Raw genomic sequence first — 15,198 nt, 5'->3', positions numbered from 1 at the left:
TGTGCCTTCAAAGATATAGAAAAAAGGCTCTGGCAGCTATGATGAGGTACCCATGCAAGGGAGTAAGGAAACAAGACCCACCAAAGCAGAAGTGTGTCATAAATGGTGTGGCTTCTATGTCCCTCTTTCATTTTCCCTTCCTGTTTCTTTTTTTTTTATTAGTTTCTGCTTTATAACAAAGTGAATCAGTCATACATATACATCTGTTCCCACATCCCTTCCCTCATGCATCTCCCTCCCTCCCACCCTCCTCATCCCACCCCTCCAGGCGGTCACAAAGCACCGAGCTGATCTCCCTGTGCTCTGCGGCTGCTTCCCACTATATATCTACCTTACATTTGGTAGTGTATATATGTCCATGCCTCTCTTTCGCTTTGTCACAGCTTACCCTTCCCCCTCCCCATATCCTCAAGTCCATTCTCAAGTAGGTCTGTGTCTTTATTCTCGTTTTACCCCTAGGTTCTTCATACTCAAGATACAATTAAATAGTCAATTGTTGCCAGTTTCATTCATTCATTCATTCATTCATTTACTTCTCCAGCCAATATGTATTGAGACTTTCCACATACCAAAAGAAGCTGGAAGCAAACAGAGGTGAATAAGATGTCTCTGTCCCCACGAACCTCAGCACTTGATGTGTGGGGGACAAAGAAATATAATCAACTACATTTCAGCCTGATGGTAATAGAGAAGGAAGCTCAGAGTGGTCAGGGAGAGCCTGGGAGGAGTACCTAAGCCAGACCAAGGTGTCAGGGACAGCCTCCTGGAGACCATGGCACTTTCGCTGCATCATGAAGAATGCTTGGGAAATAGGCAGAAAAGAGGAGGGCATTCTAGGCAGAGGAAACAGAATGTACTGGGACATGGAAGCAAAGGAGGACATGGTATATGCAGGAAAACAGAAGCAGCCCCTATACTTCCTGTGACACATAGGAAGTACACAGAGGAAAGGGCAAAAGCAGGAGACAGCTAGGATGTTATCTGAGGAGTGACAGTGTACCACAAACCCTCCCCTCCCCATTCTCTACAACATCATACAAGGTACCAATCATTCATCCTTCCCGACTGACCCACTGAGCGCACCTCAGCATGAATGAACTCAAGTCCCTGATGTGCCTCAAGCAGCATCTGAAGTAAATCATGGAACTGACCTTGGCCCCTATTTCTGGCATCATTGGACAGGTAGGGTGGTTTGCAGGCAGGCTGGCATTCCCTGAAGCCTCATCAAGACCCCATATAGACTTTTCCTAAAGGCAAACTTGATTTATGGATACTTTTTCCTTTTAGGATGAAAGAAGAAAAGACTCAGAAAGGGCATCAGTGAACCTTCCCATTCAAACAACTCTCCAGTACCAGAGAGCTGCCCTGACTAGCTGGCAAAACTAGCTGGTAGAATTCCCTGGCACAGCTATTATTAATATTAATATTAATATTAGTAATAATAACAATGCTCTCAATCAGTGGTTGTTTTATATGAGTCAGGCCCTTGGCTAAACTCCTCATGTATATAATCTCATTTATGCCTCATATTAACTTCATGGAGATATTTCTACCATGCATGAGGAACGAGGTTTAGAAATTAAGGTACAGTGACCTACGCAAGGTCACAGTTAGGAGTCACAGAAACAGAATCTGTATCCTGTCCCCTGGCTTCTGTCTTAACAGAGCTTTCTGTGCCCTTCCCCAATCCTACGGGAATCCTGGTCTAAACAGCCCCGATCCCTGACCTTTCCACACCAAGCTCCCCTACTCTACTGCCAAGTTTACCAGACTCATTTATTCATTCAGGGATATTTTTGCATCCCCACTAGTGTACATGAGCCTGAAGAAGATGAATCAGACATAGTCTTGAGCCTAAAGTGTTTCTACTCTAGTAGGATATTCCTTAATCCATTGATCCATTCATTCAACAAATATGATTCAGCGCCTACTGTGTGCCAGGAACTCTGCAAATGCTAGGAAAATCGAAGTCAACGTTCTTGCCCATTCTAATGGCATTTAAGACAGGCACATAAATAATTATCACGAAGGTACAATGCAGCAGATACAGGGTTGGAATGCAGGTTTCACGACTCCCAGGTGAGTAGCTAGACTTCTTGAAAGAGCTGTTTCTAGTCAATGCCTCTCCTTCCTTCCTCCCAATCTCTCCTCACCTCTCTCCACCGGGGCTTCCATTCCACTGTTTCACTGAAACCTCTCTTCTCAAGATCACCAGTGACTTCAAGGCCACCCAATTCATTGGCCATTTTTCTAGCTTTATCTTACAACAGCATTTGACACAGTTGATATTCTATCCTTGTCAAAACATTTCCCTTAATTTCCGTGATAGCACTCTCTAGGTGTTCCTATTTCACTGCCCATTCCTTTTTAAACTTTGCTGGCTCTTCTTCTTCTCTTGACCTCTAAACATTTTATCTTGCTAAGGACAGGTAGCTGGACCCCACCCTATGGCTTTAAATATCATTTCCAATGATGCCCAAATTTGTATCTCCAGTCCTGACTTCTCTCTGGAATCCGAGGCTCTTATATCCAAATGTCTAATGATATCAAACTTAGCATTCAAAATAGAACTCTTGGAAATGCAAATCAAAACAACAATGAGGTATCACCTCACACCAGTCAGAATGGCCATCATTTCTTTTTTTTAAAAGACATATTTATTCAGCGTCATGATCAGACGATTACATTTAACAATCAACACCGTGGGTGCAAAAAAAAAAAATCTACATTAAGACCCTTTGTTGGAATGCTTTACACTTTCCACAGAACAGAAACTAAAATAACCTGTTATACAGTTAGTCACAAATACAGTCCTCGAGTGTTTTTGCCCATACACATGAGTATTGTCTCAAACATGTCTTCTTTTGTAGCAGCTAGGCCCTGCCACCATTGTGCTTGGCTGAGTTCACAAACCTGTAGCTTCCCTGTCACTTCTCTGGCTCTCCTCTCCTGCTAAGCTTTGTTTCCTGGTGGTAATCAAAACCTCCTGCCACTGCCATAGCTCCTGCTGCTGCTGGAACAGCCATAGCCACCTTGGTTTCATGGTTTGGCAAAGTACTGACCTCCACCACCACAGGGGCCAGCACTTCTGCCTCCAAAGTTTCCTCCTTTTATGGGTTCAAAATTTGAAGATTGATTGTTGTAAATGCCAAAATCATTGCAGCCTCCACCACCTCCAAAAGTGCTCCCATCATTACCAAAGCCATTAGAGCCGTCCCCACTGCCACCATAGACACCACCACCATGAATGTCACCAAAGCCAGCTCGACCACTGAAGTTTCCTTCACGACCAAAGCTGTCATTCCCACCAAAACCCCCTCCACGACCACCACCAAAGCTTCCAGAACCACTTTGACCTCTCTGGCTGGATGAGGCGCTAGCCATCTCTTGCTGAGATAGGGCTTTCCTTACTTCACAGTTGTGGCCATTCACAGTGTGGTATTTCTGAATGACAGTCCTGTCTACGGAGTCATGGTCATCAAAGGTTACGAAAGCAAAGCCTCGCTTTTTGCCACTGCCTTGGTCAGTCATGATTTCAGTCACTTCCATACTGTTCAAAATAATCTCTTAGGTGATGTTCTTCAGTGTCTTCTTTAATGCCACCAACAAAAATCTTTTTCACAGTTAAGTGGGCACCAGGTCTTTGAGAATCACCAATAAGAATCTTTTTCACAGTTAAGGGGGCACCAGGTCTTTGAGAATCTTCCCTTGAGACGGCCCTCTTTTGTTCCCCAACTCTTCCATCCACCTCGTGTGGCCTTGCCTTCATGGCCGCATCCACCTGCACCACAGTGACATACGTGACAACCTGGAAGCCTCTGGAGTGCCTGGTGCTTGGATCCCTCACTACCGCACAGTCTGTGAGTGCTCCCCACTGCTCACAATGGCTCCTCAGACTGTCATTGCTTGTTTCAAAGCTCAAACCTCTGATGAAGAGCTTCCGCAGCTGTTCAGGCTCTTTGGGAGACTCTGACTTAGACATGACGGCAGTGGAGCGGGTGGTGGGGGGAGATGTCAACGATGCTTACTCGGCAGCATCCATGGGCAGAAAGCAGAATGGCCATCATTAAAAAGTCTACAAATAACAAATACTGGAGAGGGTGTGGAGAAAAGGGAACCCTCTTACACTGTTGGTAGGAATGTAAATTGGTGCAGCCATTATGGAGAACAGTATGGAGTTTCCTCAAAAATAAAACTAAAAATAGAGTTGCCACATGATCCAGCAATCCCACTCCTGGGCATATATCCAGACAAAATTATAATTCAAAAAGATAGGTGCACCCCTATATTCAGAGCAGCACTATTCACAATAGCCAAGACATGGAAGCAACCTAAATGTCTATCAACAGATGAATGGATACAGAAGATGTGGTACATATATACAATGGAATGTAGTGCTCAGCCATAAAAAAAGAATGAAATAATGCCATATGCAGCAACATGGATGGACCTAGAGATTAGCATACTAAGTGAAGTAAGAAAGAGAAAGACAAATACCAAATGATATCACTTATAGGTGGAATCTAAAATATGACACAAATGAATTTATCTACAAAACAGACATAGAGAACAGACTTGTGGTTGCCAAGGGTGGGGGGAGGGAAGGATTGAGAGTTTGGGGTTAGCAGATACAAACTACTATATATAGAATTGATAAATGACAAAGTTCCACTGTATAGCACAGGGAACTATATTCAATATCCTGTGATAAACCATAATGGAAAAGAATGTGTGTGTGTGTATGTATTATATATATATATATATAAATGAATTATTTTGCTGTACAGCAGAAATTAATATGACATTGTAAATCAACTATATATCAATAAAATAAAATTTTAAAAAAAAACAAGATAGAACTCTTGATTTTCACCACCAGTTCTGCTACTCTCTTATTTGATCAACAGCCTAACCATCAACTGAGTTGCTTGAGCCCAAAGCATATAGTCATCCTTTTTTCTTCTCTGTCCCTCACCCCCCAGATCCAATCCCTCAGTTAGTCCTGCCAGTGTGCCTCCCAGAAGTATCTTGAACCCCTCCACTTTGCTCCATCTTCACTCCTCTCAATCATCTTCTATCTTAACAACAACAGAAGCCTTCCCATCGGTCTCCCAGCTTTCACTCACACTCCTCTCGATTTCATTCGCCACAAAGTAACCACAAGGAACTATTAAGATTACAAACCAGATCATGTCACCCAAGACTTCAAACTCTCCAAGGCCTCCACCATTTAGAATAAAATTCAATCTCTTTACCTGCCCCAAATCCCAAAATGAGTTGTGACCACTGCTCTTGTCTCATCTCCTTCTGGGCTTTCCTTTTATCTCTCTACTCCAATCACACTGGCCCAGGGCCTTTGCACCAGCTGCTGCCTTTGCCTGGAATGTTCTTCCTCCTAATCTTCACATAGCCAGCTCCATCATGTTATTTACATCATGATGTATATGTCACCTCCTCAGACAGGCCTTCCATGATCAACCACTCTAACACATCACTCTGTTTTAATTCTCCATGTGGCACTTATTACTAATAAATCAGTATGTGTGTGTGTGTGTGTGTGTTTAGTTTATATGTTTCTTGCCTGTTTATTCTTACTAGAATGTAAGATTCAAGACAGCAGAGGCCTTATTTGCTTTTGCTGAGGATATAAAAGAGTAACAAATGAAGATTAAGTAATCAATAAATACTGAAGATCTGAATAGATGAATCCCCTAGGACTCCCATAATAAGAAAAGGCAATTTTTCTATGTCAAGAAATTGCTAACATTCACAGGAAGACAGACAAAATGAAAAGGCAGAGGGCTATGTACCAGATGAAGGAGCAAGGTAAAACCCCAGAAAAAACAACTAAATGAAGTGGAGATAAGCAACCTTCTAGAAAAAGAATTCAGAATAATGATAGTAAAGATGATCCAGGACCTCACAAAAAGAATGGAGGCAAAGACCGAGAAGATGCAAGAAATGTTTAACAAAGACTTGACGAATTAAAGAACAAACAGAGATGAACAATACAATGACTGAAATTAAAAACATATTAGAAGGAAACAACAGCAGAATAAGTGAGGCAGAAGAACGGATAAGTGACCTGGAAGACAGAATGGTGGAATTCACTGCTGCAAAACAGAATAAAGAAAAAAGAATGAAAAGAAATGAAGACAGCCTAAGAGACCTCTGGGACAACATTAAATGCAATAACATTCGCGTTATAGGGGTCCCAGAAGGAGAACAGACAGAGAAAGGACCCAAGAAAATATTTGAAGAGATTATAGTCGAAAACTTCCCTAAGATGGGAAAGGAAATAGCTACCCAAGCGCAGAGAGTCCCATACAGGATAAACCCAAGGAGAAACATGCTGAGATACACAGTAATCACACTGGCAAAAATTAAAGACAAAGAAAAATTATTGAAAGCAGCAAAGGAAAAATGACAAATAACATACAAGGGAACTCCCATGAGGTTAACAGCTGGTTTCTCAGCAGAAATTCTACAAGCCAGAAGGGAGTGGCATGACATATTTAAAGTGATGAAAGGGAAGAACCTACAACAAAGATTACTCTACCTGGCAAAGATCTCATTCAGATTCGATGGAAAAATCAAAAGCTTTAAAGACAAGTAAAAGCTAAGAGAATTCAGCACCACCAAACCAGCTCTACAACAAATGCTAAAGGAACTTCTCTAAGTGGGAAACACAAGAGAAGAAAAGGACCTACAAAAAGAAACCCAAAACAACTAAGAAAATGGTAAGAGGAGCATACATATCAATAATTACCTTAGGGCTTCCCTGGTGGTGCAGTGGTTGGGGGTCCGCCTGCCGATGCAGGGGACGCGGGTTCGTGCCCCGGTCTGGGAGGATCCCACGTGCCATGGAGTGGCTGGGCCCGTGAGCCATGGCCGCTGGGCCTGCGCATCTGGGGCCTGTGCTCCGCAGCGGGAGAGGCCACAGCAGTGAGAAGCCCGCGTACCCCCCCAAAAAAAAAATTACCTTAAACATGAATGGATTAAATGTTCCAACCAAAAGACACGGACTCACTAAATGGATACAAAAACAAGATCCATATATATGCTGTCTACAAGAGACCCACTTCTGACCTAGGAACACATACAGACAGAAAGTGAGGGTATGGAAAAAGATATTCCATGAAAATGGAAATCAAAAGAAAGCTGGAGTAGCAATACTCATATTAGATAAAATAGACTTTAAAATAAAGAATGTTACAAGATACAAGGAAGGACTTTACGTAATGATCAAGGGATTGATCCAAGAAAAAGATGTAAACATTATATATATATATATGCACCCAACATATGAACACCTCAATACATAAGGCAACTGCTAACAGCTATGAAAGAGGAAATCGACAGTAACACAATAATAGTGGGGGACCTTAACACCTCACTTACACCAATGGACAGATCATCCAAAATGAAAATTAATGAGGAAACAAGGTTTAAATGACACAACAGACCAGATAGATTTAATTGATATTTATAGGGCATTCCATCCAAAAACAACAGATTACACTTTCTTCTCAAGTGTCCACGAAACATTCTCCAGGATAGATGACATCCTGAGTCACAAATAAAGCCTCAGTAAATTTAAGAAAACTGAAATCATATCAAGCATCTTTTCTGACCACAATGCTAGGAGATTAGAAATCAATTACAGGGGAAAAAATGTAAGAAACACAAACACATGGAGGCTAAACAATATGTTACTAAATAAGCAAGAGATCACTGAAGAAACCAAAGAGAAAATCAAAAAATACCTAGAGACAAATGACAGTGGAAACACAATGATCCAAAACATATGGGATGCAGTAAAAGCAGTTCTAAGAGGGAAGTTTATAGCAGTACAAGCCTACCTCAAGAAACAAGAAAAATCTCAAATAAACAATCTAACATTACACCTAAGGGAACTAGAGAAAGAAGAACAAACAAAACCCAAAGTTATCAGAAGGAAAGAAATCATAAAGATCAGAGCAGAAATAAATGACTAGAAACAAAGAAAACAATAGCAAAGATCAATAAAACTAAAAGCTGGTTCCTTGAGAAGATAAACAAAATTGATAAACCATTATCCAGACTCATCAAGAAAAGAGGGAGAAGACTCAAATCAATAAAATCAGAAATGGATTTCCGGGGAAGATGGCGGAAGAGTAAGACGCGGAGATCACCTTCCTCCCCACAGATACACCAGAAATACAGCTACACGTGGAACAACTCCTACAGAACACCTACTGAATGCTGGCAGAAGACCTCAGACCTCCCAAAAGGCAAGAAACTCCCCACGTACCTGGGTAGGGCAAAGCGGAGAGATTCCTGCACAGAGGATCGGTGCCGACCGGCACTCACCAGCCTGAGAGGCTTGTCTGCTCACCTGCCGGGGCGGGCGGCACTGGGAGCTGAGGCTCGGGCTTCAGTCGGAGCACAGGGAGAGGACTGGGGCTGGCGGCGTGAACACAGCCTCAAGGGGCTCATGTGCCACAGCTAGCTGGGAGGGAGTCCGGGAAAAAGTCTGGACCTGCCGAAGAGGCAAGATACTTTTTCTTCCCTCTTTGTTTCCTGGTGCACGAGGAGAGGGGATTAAGAGCACTGCTTAAAGGAGCTCCAGAGACGGGCGCGAGCTGCGGCTGAAAGCGCGGACCCCAGAGACAGGCTTGGGACTCTGGGGCTGCTGCCACCGCCACGAGGCCTGTGTGCGAGCGCAGGTCACTGTCCACGCCCCCCTTCCGGGGAGCCTGTGCAGCCCGTCACTGCCGGGGTCCCGGGATCCAGGGACGGCTTCCCTAGGAGAATGCACGGCACGGCTCGGGCTGGTGCAACGTCACGCTGGCCTCTGCCGCCGCAGGCTGGCCCAGCTCTCCGTGCCCCTCCTTCCCCTCAGCCTGAGTGAGCCAGAGCCCACGAATCAGCTGCACCTTTAACCCTGTCCTGTCTGAGCGAAGAACAGTTGCCCTCCAGCGACCTACATGCAGGGGCGGGGCCAAATCCAAAGCTGAGACACGGGAGCTGTGAGAACAAAGAAGAGAAAGGGAAATCTCTCCCAGCAGCCTCAGAAGCAGCGGATTAAAGCTCCACAATCAACTTGATGTACCCTGCATCTGTGGAATACATGAATAGACAACAAATCATCCCAAATTGAGGAGCCAGGAGTCAGTGCTGTGCCTCTGAGGTGGGAGAGCCAACTTCAGAACACTGGTCCACAAGAGACCTCCCAGCTCCACATAATATCAAATGGCAAAAATTTTCCAGAGATCTCCATCTCAACACCAGCACCCAGCTTCACTCAACAACCAGCAAGCTACAGTGCTGGACACCCTATGCCAAACAACTAGCAAGACAGGAACACAACCCCACCCATTAGCAGAGAGGCTGCCTAAAATCATAAAAAGTCCACAGACACCCCAAAACATATCACCAGACGTGGACCTGCCCACCAGAAAGACAAGATCCAGCCTCATTCACCAGAACACAGGCACTAGTCCCCTCCACCAGGAAGCCTACACAACCCACTGAACCAACCTTAGCCACTGGGGACAGACACCAAAAACAACAGGAATTACGAACCTGCAGCCTGCAAAAAGGAGACCCCAAACACAGTAACATAAGCAAAATGAGAAGACAGAAAAACACACAGCAGGAGAAGGAGCAAGATAAAAACCCACCAGACCTAACAAATGAAGAGGAAATAGGCAGTCTACCTGGAAAAGAATTCAGAATAATGATAGTAAAGATGATCCAAAATCTTGGAAATAGAATAGACAAAATGCAAGAAACAGTTAACAAGGACCTAGAAGAACTAAAGATGAATCGAGCAATGATTAAAAACACAATAAGTGAAATGAAAAATACTCTAGATGCGATCAATGGCAGAAAAACTGAGGGAGAAGAACAGATAAGTGACGTGGAAGATAAAATAGTGGAAATAACTACTGCAGAGCAGAAGAAAGGAAAAAGAATGAAAAGAACTAAGGACAGTCTCAGAGACCTCTGGGACAACATTAAACGCACCAATATTCGAATTATAGGGGTTCCAGAAGAAGAAGACAAAAAGAAAGGGACTGAGAAAATATTTGAAGAGATTATAGTTGAAAACTTCCCTAATATGGGAAAGGAAATAGTCAGTCAAGTCCAGGAGGCACAGAGAGTCCCATACAGGATAAATCCAAGGAGAAATACGCCAATACACATATTAACCAAACTGTCAAAAATTAAATACAAAGAAAACATATTAAAAGCAGCAAGGGAAAAACAACAAATAACACAAAAGGGAATCCCCATAAGGTTAACGGCTGACCTTTCGGCAGAAACTCTGCAAGCCAGAAGGGACTGGAGGGACATATTTAAAGTGATGAAGGAGAAAAACCTGCAACCAAGATTACTCTACCCAGCAAGAATCTCATTCAGATTTGATGGAGAAATTAAAACGTTTACAGACAAGCAAAAGCTGAGAGAGTTCAGCACCACCAAACCAGCTTTACAACAAATGCTAAACGAACTTCTCTAGGCAAGAAACACAACAGAAGGAAAAGACCTACAATAACGAACCCAAAACAATTAAGAAAATGGTCATAGGAACATACATATCGATAATTACCTTAAATGTAAATGGACTAAATGCTCCCACCAAAAGACACAGATTGGCTGAATGGATACAAAAACAAGACCCATATATATGCTGTCTAAAAGAGACCCACTACAGATCTAGAGACACATACAGACTGAAAGTAAGGGGATGGAAAAAGATATTCCATGCAAATGGAAACCAAAAGAAAGCTGGAGTAGCAATTCTCATATCAGACAAAATAGACTTTAAAATAAAGACTACTAGAAGAGACAAAGAAGGACACTACATAATGATCAAGGGATCAATCCAAGAAGAAGATATAACAATTGTAAATATTTATGCACCCAACATAGGAGCACCTCAATACATAAGGTAAATACTAACAGCCATAAAAGGGGAAATCGACAGTAACACATTCATAGTAGGGGACATTAACACTCCACTTTCACCAATGGACAGATCATCCAAAATGAAAATAAATAAGGAAACACAAGCTTTAAATGATACATTAAACAAGATGGCTTAATTGATATTTATAGGACATTCCATCCAAAAACAACAGAATACACCTTTTTCTCAAATGCTCATGGAATATTCTCCAGGATAGATCATATCTTGGGTCACAAATCAAGCCTTGGTAAATTTAAGAATATTGAAATTGTATCAAGTATCTTTTCCGACCACAATGCTATGAGACTAGATATCAATTACAAGAAAAGATCTGTAAAAAATACAAACACATGGAGGCTAAACAATACACTACTTAATAACGAAGTGATCACTGAAGAAATCAAAGAGGAAATTTAAAAATACCTAAAAACAAATGACAATGGAGACATGATGACCCAAAACCTATGGGATGCAGCAAAAGCAGTTCTAAAAGGGAAGTTTATAGCAATACAATCCCACCTTAAGAAACAGGCAACATCTCAAATAAACAACCTAACCTTGCACCTAAAGCAATTAGAGAAAGAAGAACAAAAACATCCCAAAGTTAGCAGAAGGAAAGAAATCATAAAAGTCAGATCAGAAAGAAATGAAAAAGAAATGAAGGAAATGATAGCAAAGATCAATAAAACTAAAAGCTGGTTCTTTGAGAAGATAAACAAAATTGATAAACCATTAGCCAGACTCATCAAGAAAAAAAGGGAGAAGACTCAAATCAATAGAATTAGAAATGAAAAAGGAGAAGTAACAACTGGCACTGCAGAAATACAAAAGATCATGAGAGATTACTACAAGCAACTCTATGCCAATAAAATGGACAACCTGGAAGAAATGGACAAATTCTTAGAAAAGCACAACCTTCCGAGACTGAACCAGGAAGAAATAGAAAATAAGAGCAGACCAATCACAAGCACTGAAATTGAAACTGTGATAAAAAAAATCTTCCAACAAACAAAAGCCCAGGATCAGATGGCTTCACAGGCGAATTCTATCAAACATTTAGAGAAGAGCTAACACCTATACTTCTCAAACTCTTCCAAAATATAGCACAGGGAGGAACACTCCCAAACTCATTCTACGAGGCCACCATCACCTTGATACCAAAACCAGAAAAGGATGTCACAAAGAAAGAAAACTACAGGCCAATATCACTGATGAACATAGATGCAAAAATCCTCAACAAAATACTAGCAAACAGAATCCAACAGCACATTAAAAGGATCATACACCATGATCAAGTGGGGTTTATTCCAGGAATGCAAGGATTCTTCAATATACGCAAATCGATCAACATGATACACCATATTAACAAATTGAAGGAGAAAAACCATATGATCATCTCAATAGATGCAGAGAAAGCTTTCGACAAAATTCAACACCCATTTATGATAAAAACCCTGCAGAAAGTAGGCATAGAGGGAACTTTCCTCAACATAATAAAGGCCATATATGACAAACCCACAGCCAGCATTGTCCTCAGTGGTGAAAAACTGAAACCATTTCCACTAAGATCAGGAACAAGACAAGGTTGCCCACTCTCACCACTCTTATTCAACATACTTCTGGAAGTTTTAGCCACAGCAATCAGAGAAGAAAAGGAAATAAAAGGAATCCAAATCGGAAAAGAAGAAGTAAAGCTTTCACTGTTTGCAGATGACATGATAGTATACGTAGAGAATCCTAAAGATGCTACCAGAAAACTACTAGAGCTAATCAATGAATTTGGTAAAGTAGCAGGATACAAAATTAATGCACAGAAATCTCTGGCATTCCTATATACTAATGATGAAAAATCTGAAAGTGAAATCAAGGAAACACTCCCATTTACCATTGCAACAAAAAGAATAAAATATCTAGGAATAAACCTACCTAAGGAGACAAAAGACCTGTATGCAGAAAATTATAAGACACTGATGAAAGAAATTAAAGATGATACAAATAGATGGAGAGATGTACCATGTTCTTGGATTGGAAGAATCAACATTGTGAAAATGACTCTACTACCCAAAGCAATCTACAGATTCAATGCAATCCCTATCAAACTACCACTGGCATTTTTCACAGAACTAGAACAAAAAATTTCACAATTTGTATGGAAACACAAAAGACCCCGAATAGCCAAAGCAATCTTGAGAACGAAAAATGGAGCTGGAGGAATCAGGCTCCCTGACTTCAGAATATACTACAAAGCTACAGGAATCAAGACGGTATGGTACTGGCACAAAAACAGAAAGATAGATCAATGGAACAGGATAGAAAGCCCAGAGATAAACCCACGCACATATGGTCACCTTATCTTTGATAAAGGAGGCAGGAATGTACAGTGTAGAAAGGACAGCCTCTTCAATAAGTGGTGCTGGGAAAACTGGACAGGGACATGTAAAAGTACGAGATTAGATCACTCCCTAACACCATATACAAAAATAAGCTCAAAATGGATTAAAGACCTAAATGTAAGGCCAGACACTATCAAACTCTTAGAGGTAAATATAGGCAGAACACTCTATGACATAAATCACAGCAAGATCCTTTTTGACCCACCTCCTAGAGAAATGGAAATAAAGACAAAAATAAACACATGGGACCTAATGAAACTTAAAAGCTTTTGTACAGCAAAGTAAACCATAAATAAGACCAAAAGACAACCCTTAGAATGGGAGAAAATATTTGCAAATGAAGCAACTGACAAAGGATTAATCTCCAAACTTTAAAAGCAGCTCATGCAGCTCAATAACAAAAAAAACAAACAACCCAATCCAAAAATGGGCAGAAGACCTAAATAGATGTTTCTCCACAGAAGATATACAGACTGCCAACAAACACATGAAAGAATGCTCAACATCTTTACTCATTAGAGAAATGCAAATCAAAACTACAATAAGGTATCACCTCACACCAGTCAGAATGGCCATCATCAAAAATCTAGAAACAATAAATGCTGGAGAGGGTGTGCAAAAAAGGGAACACTCTTGCACTGCTGGTGGGAATGTGAATTGGTACAGCCACTATGGAGAACAGTATATGGAGGTTCCTTAAAAAACTACAAATAGAACTACCATATGACCCAGCAATCCCACTACTGGGCATATACCCTGAGAAAACCATAATTCAAAAAGAGTCATGTACCAAAATGTTCATAGCGGCCCTATTTATAATAGCCCAGAGATGGATACAACCTAAGTGTCCATCATCGGATGAATGCATAAAGAAGATGTGGCACATATATACAATGGAATATTACTCAGCCATAAAAAGAAACGAAATTGAGCTATTTGTAATGAGGTGGATGGACCTAGAGTCTGTCATACAGAGTGAAGTAAGGCAGAAAGAGAAAGACAAATCCTGTATGCTGACACATATATATGGAATTTAAGGAAAAAAAATGTCATGGAGAACATAGGGGTAAGACAGGAATAAAGACACAGACTTACTAGAGAATGGACTTGAGGATATGGGGAGGGGGAAGGGTAAGCTGTGACAAAGTGAAAGAGAGGCATGGACATGTATCCACTACCAAACGTAAGGTAGATAGCTAGTGGGAAGCAGCTGCATGGCACAGGGAGATCAGCTCGGTGCTTTGTGACTGCCTGGAGGGGTGGGATAGGGAGGGTGGGAGGCAGATGCAAGAGGGAGGGGATATGGGAACATACATATATATATATATATATAACTGATTAAATTTGTTATAAAGCAGAAACTAACACACCAGTGTTAAGAAATTATACTCCAAAAAATAAAATAATATAAAATAAAATCTGAAATGAAAAAGGAGAAGTTACAACAGACACCACAGAAATACAAAGCATCCTAAGAGACTACTACAAGTAACTCTATGTCAATACTCTATGGCAATAAAATGGACAACCTGGACGAAATGGACAAATTCTTAGAAAGGTATAACCTTCCAAGACTGAACCAGGAAGAAATAGAAAATATGAACAGACCAATCACAAGCACTGAAATTGAAACTGTGATTAAAAATTTTCCAACAAACAAAAGTCCAGGACCAGATGGCTTCAAAGGTGATTTCTATCAAACATTTAGAGAAGAGCTAACACCCATCCTTCTCAAACTCTTCCAAAAAACTGCAGAGGAAGGAACACTCCCAAACTCATTCTATGAGGCCACCATCACCCTGATACCAAAACCAGACAAAGATACTACAAAAAAAGAAAACTACAGAC

General features: G+C 41.2%; 1 protein-coding gene and 1 pseudogene across 2 annotated transcripts in view; both read right to left on the bottom strand.

Annotated features, from left to right (window-relative positions):
- HTR7 (5-hydroxytryptamine receptor 7) overlaps positions 1-15,198 on the bottom strand; it is a 105,110-nt gene that overhangs the window by 73,179 nt on the left and 16,733 nt on the right. The window lies entirely within an intron of this gene.
- Positions 2,930-3,982, bottom strand: LOC132500008 (heterogeneous nuclear ribonucleoprotein A1-like; annotated as a pseudogene).

The sequence above is a fragment of the Mesoplodon densirostris genome, chromosome 1 (assembly GCF_025265405.1).
Source record: "Mesoplodon densirostris isolate mMesDen1 chromosome 1, mMesDen1 primary haplotype, whole genome shotgun sequence".
NCBI classification, from domain to species: domain Eukaryota; kingdom Metazoa; phylum Chordata; class Mammalia; order Artiodactyla; family Ziphiidae; genus Mesoplodon; species Mesoplodon densirostris.
This window is presented reverse-complemented; position numbering and strand designations above follow the sequence as displayed.